This window comes from Cebus imitator, unplaced genomic scaffold (genome assembly GCF_001604975.1).
Source record: "Cebus imitator isolate Cc_AM_T3 unplaced genomic scaffold, Cebus_imitator-1.0 Scaffold439, whole genome shotgun sequence".
Taxonomy (NCBI): Eukaryota; Metazoa; Chordata; class Mammalia; order Primates; family Cebidae; genus Cebus; species Cebus imitator.
In genome coordinates this window covers 632,657-638,339 of record NW_016107754.1, presented here as the reverse complement: position 1 = coordinate 638,339, position 5,683 = coordinate 632,657, and the positions used below count along the sequence as shown (strand labels likewise).

The 5,683-nt window shown below is 38.0% G+C and overlaps 1 non-coding gene across 1 annotated transcript; it reads left to right on the top strand.

Annotated features, from left to right (window-relative positions):
• Nucleotides 1-3,614: 3,614 nt before the first annotated feature.
• On the top strand, nucleotides 3,615-3,716 carry LOC119468484. Its single transcript, XR_005197161.1, has one exon. It is a non-coding gene; the product is annotated as a U6 spliceosomal RNA (small nuclear RNA).
• The last annotated feature ends 1,967 nt before the right edge of the window (nucleotides 3,717-5,683 follow it).

The window sequence follows — 5,683 nt, the reverse complement described above, 5'->3', positions numbered from 1 at the left end:
GCAACCTCCGCCTCCTGAGCTCAGGCAATCCTCCCACTTCAGCCTGAGTAGCTGGGAACACAGGCACGTGCCACCACGCCTGGTTAATTTTTTGTATTTTTGGTAGTGATGAAGGGTTTCATCATGTTGCCCATGCTGGTCTCGAGCTCTGAGATCAAGCAATCCACCTACTACAGCCTCCCAAAGTGCTGGGATTACAGGCATGAGCCACTGCACTCATCTTCTAAATGTTTGTTTTTTCTCTAAGTAATAAATCAGATCATTGTAATGTATGCAAAACAATTGACACAGAATAGTCACTTGATAAATATTGACTATTAATTTTAGAGCATAACTCATATGTTTTATAATGACCTAAATGTTACCTGCAAAACTACTCTCACACATTATGTTAACCTTTACAAACTCAAGATAGCCACCAAAAATATTTTTCATAAATATTTTGATCTTAGAACTCTTGGAAAGAAAATCACATAACTACATTGATTTTTAATACTTACACTTATATTCTAATTGTAGTTTTGATCTTTCACTGAAAAAAATAAAAATTTTTAAAAATAAATTCATTTCTTATGGTCAAACCCACTGAAATGATCTTTTTAAAGTAAATACTAACTAAAAGCTTATAGATCAATGAAACATTTTAGAGACCCCTACAACCAGCTCACCTTCAACAAAGTCGACAAAAATGAACAATGGGGAAAGTACGCTTTATTCAATAAATGTTGTTGGGAAAATTGGCTAACCATATGCAGAATTCTTCTGAATGAAACCGGACTCCCACCTATTGTCATATACAAAATTTAATTCAAGATGCATTAATGACTTAAATGTAAGACCTCAAACTACAAAAATTCTAAAAGAAAATCTAGGAAATACTCTTCTAGACACTGGCCTCGGCCAAAAATTTATGATGAAGACCCCAAAAGCAAATGCATCAAAATAAAAAATAGACAAATGGTTAGCCAGGCGTAGTGGTGGGCACCTGTAATCCCAGCTACGTAGGAAGCTGAGGCAGGAGAATCACTTGAACCTGGGAGGCAGAGGTTGCAGTGAGCCTAAATCACACCACCGCACTACAGCCTGGGTGATGCAGGGAGACTCTGTTTCAAAAAAAAAAAAAAAGACAATGGGACTTAAACTAAAGAGTTTAAACACAGCAAAAACAAATGATCAACAGAACGATCTACAGAATGGGAGAAAATATTTGCAAACTATGCATCCACATATGACTTAATATTCAGAATCTATAATGNCAAAAACAAATGATCAACAGAACGATCTACAGAATGGGAGAAAATATTTGCAAACTATGCATCCACATATGACTTAATATTCAGAATCTATAATGAACTTAAATGAATCAAAAAGAAAAAAGCAAATGACCCCATTAAAAAGTGGGCAAAAGGCATAAACAGACACTTCTCAAAAGAATACACACTAGCAACCAACAAACACATGAAAACATGCTCATCATCACTAATAATCAGAGAGTTGCAAATTAAAACCACAATGACATACCATCTTACACCAGTCAGAAGGGCTATTATTAAATAGTCATCACTATGTACAGAGAAAAAAAAGTCAAAAAACAACAGATGTTGACAAGGTTGTGGAGAAAAGGAAATGCTTAGTGGAAATGTAAATTAGGTCAGCCACTCTGGAAAGCAGTTTGGACATTTCTCAAAGGACTAAAAAGAGAACTACCATTCGACTCAGCAATCCCATTACTGAATATATACCAAAGGAAGGTAAATCATTCTACCCAAAAAACAAATGCTCTCATATGTTCATTGAAGCACTATTCACAATAGCAAAGACATGGAATTAACCAAGGATTGGATAGAGAAAATGTAGTACTTATACAGCATGGACTACTATACAGCCTAAATCATGCCCTTTGGAGCAACGTGGATGCAGCTGGAGGCCATTAACCTAAGCGAACTAATGCAGAAACAGAAAACCAAATATCACATTTTCTTACTTATAAGTGCGAGCTAAATCTTGGGTTCACACAGACATAAAGATAGGAACAATAAACAGTGAAGACTCCAAAAGCAGGATCGTAGAGGACTAAAAAGCTTCCTTTTGGGTTCTATGTTCACTATCTGGGTGATAGGATCAATAGAAGACCAAACCTCAGCATCCCACAATATATCCTGTAACAAACCTGTACATATACCTCCTGAATTTAAAATAAAAATGGCAATAAAAAATCAAATAATAATGTAAATACTAAACAAAAGCTACTCCCTTTTCAACTTCCAAGACACATGTAATAATTGAAAATACGAGAACCTGGCTGGGCGTGGTGGCTCATGTCTGTAATCCCAGCACTTTGGGAAGCCTAGGCAGTCAGATAACCTGAGGTCAGGAGTTCAAGACCAGCCTGGCCAACATGGTAAAACCCCATCTCTACTAAAAATGGAAAAATTAGCTGGGCATGGTGGTGGGTGCCTGTAATCCCAACTACTAAGGAGGCTGAGGCAGGAGAATCATTTGAATCTGGTGGGTGGAGGTCACAGTAAGCCAAGATCACGCCACTGCACTCCTGCCTGGGCAACAAAGTAAAACTCCAAATGAAAAAAAAAAAAAGAAGAAAGAAAACAGAACCTAAGATACAAATATCCAATCATTATATTAACATGAGCTTTTTAAGCAACTTTTTCTCTTGCTCACTTCGGCAGCACATATACTAAAATTGGAACTGATATAGGATTTTTCTTGACCCCTTTCCTGGACTCATGGCAGGGACACCCCATCTGCTTGGCCCACCACACTCAGCCCCTTGCAGTAGGAAGCACCTCAGCAAGTGAGTGCAGGATCTAGCTGGTTGCTCTGTGTGCTGACACAGGAGTAAGCTCCTAGTGGAACCTGCAGCTAGACTAAGCGTGTTGCCTCAAGGGGAATGCAGGCACCCAGGTGAGAGTGCTTTCAACCCTGAAGCCCCAGAGGAGGTATTGCAGTGCTCTTTTCGTTCCACCGTCCACAGTCCAACAAAAAGCGATGTGTTAGCAGCTCAGTTAGACCTTTGCCTCATTGCATAGGATGGCTGCCCCTCCTGGCGAAGGCAAAGGGCCAGTATGACAGACACCCTTTCTGGGTCCCCATACTTGGTAGGTCTTGTCCAGAGTCCGAGAAGCATGAGACCACAGGGATTATTAAAGGATAGTGAAGGCGGAGAATTTTTACTGAGCAATGAAAATGTCTCTCAGAGAGGGGAGCTGGAGAAGGGATGAAAAGGGCAGGTCGTCTTTCCCAAAGTTAAGTTGTCTCTTCTCTGACGTCAGGCTGCCTTCTCCTCTACCAACTGAGTCTGCGGTCCTTATTGGCACAGGATGGGAAGTGCGTGCTGATTGGTTTGTGAGTAAGCAAAAAAGGTTAAAGTGAAGACACCACTCAAAGAGGGGCCTGACAGTATAGAAAACCAATTAGGAAAGGGTAGATATACGTGAAATAGGTGAAGGGTGGGGATCAGTCAGAGGAAAGTGTGCCAAACAGGAAGACAAGTTATCAATCAGGTCTGAAGATTTAACTTGTAGCTTGGCTTCAGGCTTTAAGCTGGTTTCAGCTTGGAGGTGGGGTTTCACTGGGGACACTCCCCTATCTGCCTAGGCATTTGGCTGCCTCCTGTCACTCTCAGAACAATACAGGGAAGATTATAATGGCCCCTATATAAGAATGGCATGCAGATTCATGAAGCATTCCATTTTAAAAAAAAGTAAAAATAAAACAAAAAAAATTTTTTTAATTGACTAATTATACATAGTGATATTTTGATACATATGATGTATAGTGATCAGTTCAGGGTAATTTGCATATCCCTCATCTCAAACATTTATCTTTTCCTTAAAACATCAATACATGTGTGACTGGCTATCATAGTCAATTTGGATAGATGGAGGCTCTATTTCAATGGATGAATATATTAGCTTTTAATCCTGAGTAGGTGGCAAGGTTTTTTGTGGGTTTTTTTGTTTGTTTGTTTGTTTTTGTAATCTGAGTGGAGATTTCTTTTGATCTGAGAGGACGGCAAAGATCAGGTTAAAAGTTTGCATGATAATATATATCAACTCTTTAAAACGCAAAGATTGTAGTTGATATAAGATGGTTTCTAGAGAGAAACATATTTCTCTTTAGAGAAGACTGTACAGCGTTATAATTGTTTCCATTCACATGGAACAATTCCAGCTGCTTTTAAAAATCAAATGATAAGCAGAAGGAAGATGGAAAAAAAACAACAGAATTTTTGCTATGTCCAACTGATAAACACTGGATTGCATATAAACTATGTTAAGCATAATTAAGCACAGAATTAACATCATTTGTAATGCAGTGAAAAAAGGCTGCTGAAACAAATGCAAAAGATCGCCAATACATTGCTTTGATGATGTAAATCAAAACAGCCAAGTTACATATTTACAAAAAATAGGAACAAAGGGTCAAACAATTAATTTTCCTTCTTGATGCATGTGTGTAGACTATGGCTAAAGGTTTGAATAAATTTTCATCCTGTTACTATTCATCGAGTTTGTTAAGTCTTAACCTTCCATGAACCATGCCCATCAGTCTATCTAATTACCTAGAATGAATCAAAAAAACAGTTCTAACCTTACATTTCTTAGTTACAGCATCATGGACAAGAGATGAATGTTTTTAATAAAACTTTCAGCCCCCTATTTATGATAAAGTCAAAAAATAAATTATTTGATGTTTCCAATGTTTTAAGTATGGTGCAAGCACTTGAAATATGTCATTCATTCACTCAACAAACATTTAGTAAGACAATATTTTTGATCGGCAGTTTCTCTATTAAATGTTAGAGATAAGAGTTATAAATTTCTCATAGTCTGGTGGGAGTGACAGGCATATACAGATGCAATTTTAATACAGTAAGAAATGCAGCAATAGCATAGAATTCTGATGTGAAGTGGGAAGAAGGTACGGAGTGGTGGCAATTTGCACAGAGAAAAGACATTTTACCTTACCTTGTGGGAGAAGGGAGTCAAGAACACTTTCTTAGAGGAGATGATGGCTACACTGAGATCTCAAAGAGGAACAGGATTGATTTTCATACAAATCCTCATTAGTAAGTAGCATAATTATCTCCATTTTATAGATGAGGAAATGGACATACTCTGACTCAGAGCTGCTAAGTGGCAAAACCAACATTTGAACCCAAGCCTACCTGATCCCGGTGTCACACATTTTCCAATGTACTGTATTTTATCTTCTGGTAAGAAAAAACTTGAAAGAGGAAGAAAATACTCTATATTTAGCTCCAAATCATAAAACCTTTTTACCATTACTGAGCTGACCTAGTCATTCCAGCACAACATTCCCTTTTTACAATTTTTCCCATGTTCAGCTAAGAAAATATAATTGCTGGCTTGTATTTCTACCACATGCTCTTAGGAATTCTCATGAAAAGCCAAAACATTACAATTATTTCAGAGAGGAATAGGTATGAAAACCTAAAACTGTCAGTAAGAACAGAGGATGTTCCATTAAAAATCTTCGTAATAAGTGGCCAGGTGCTGTGGCTCACATCTGTAATCCCAGCAGTTTGGGAATTTAAGGTGGGAGGATCGCTTGAAGCCAGAGGTTCTAGACCAGCCTGGGCAACATGGTGAAACCCCATTTCTACAAAAAATACAAAAATTAGCCTGGCATGGTGGTGCAC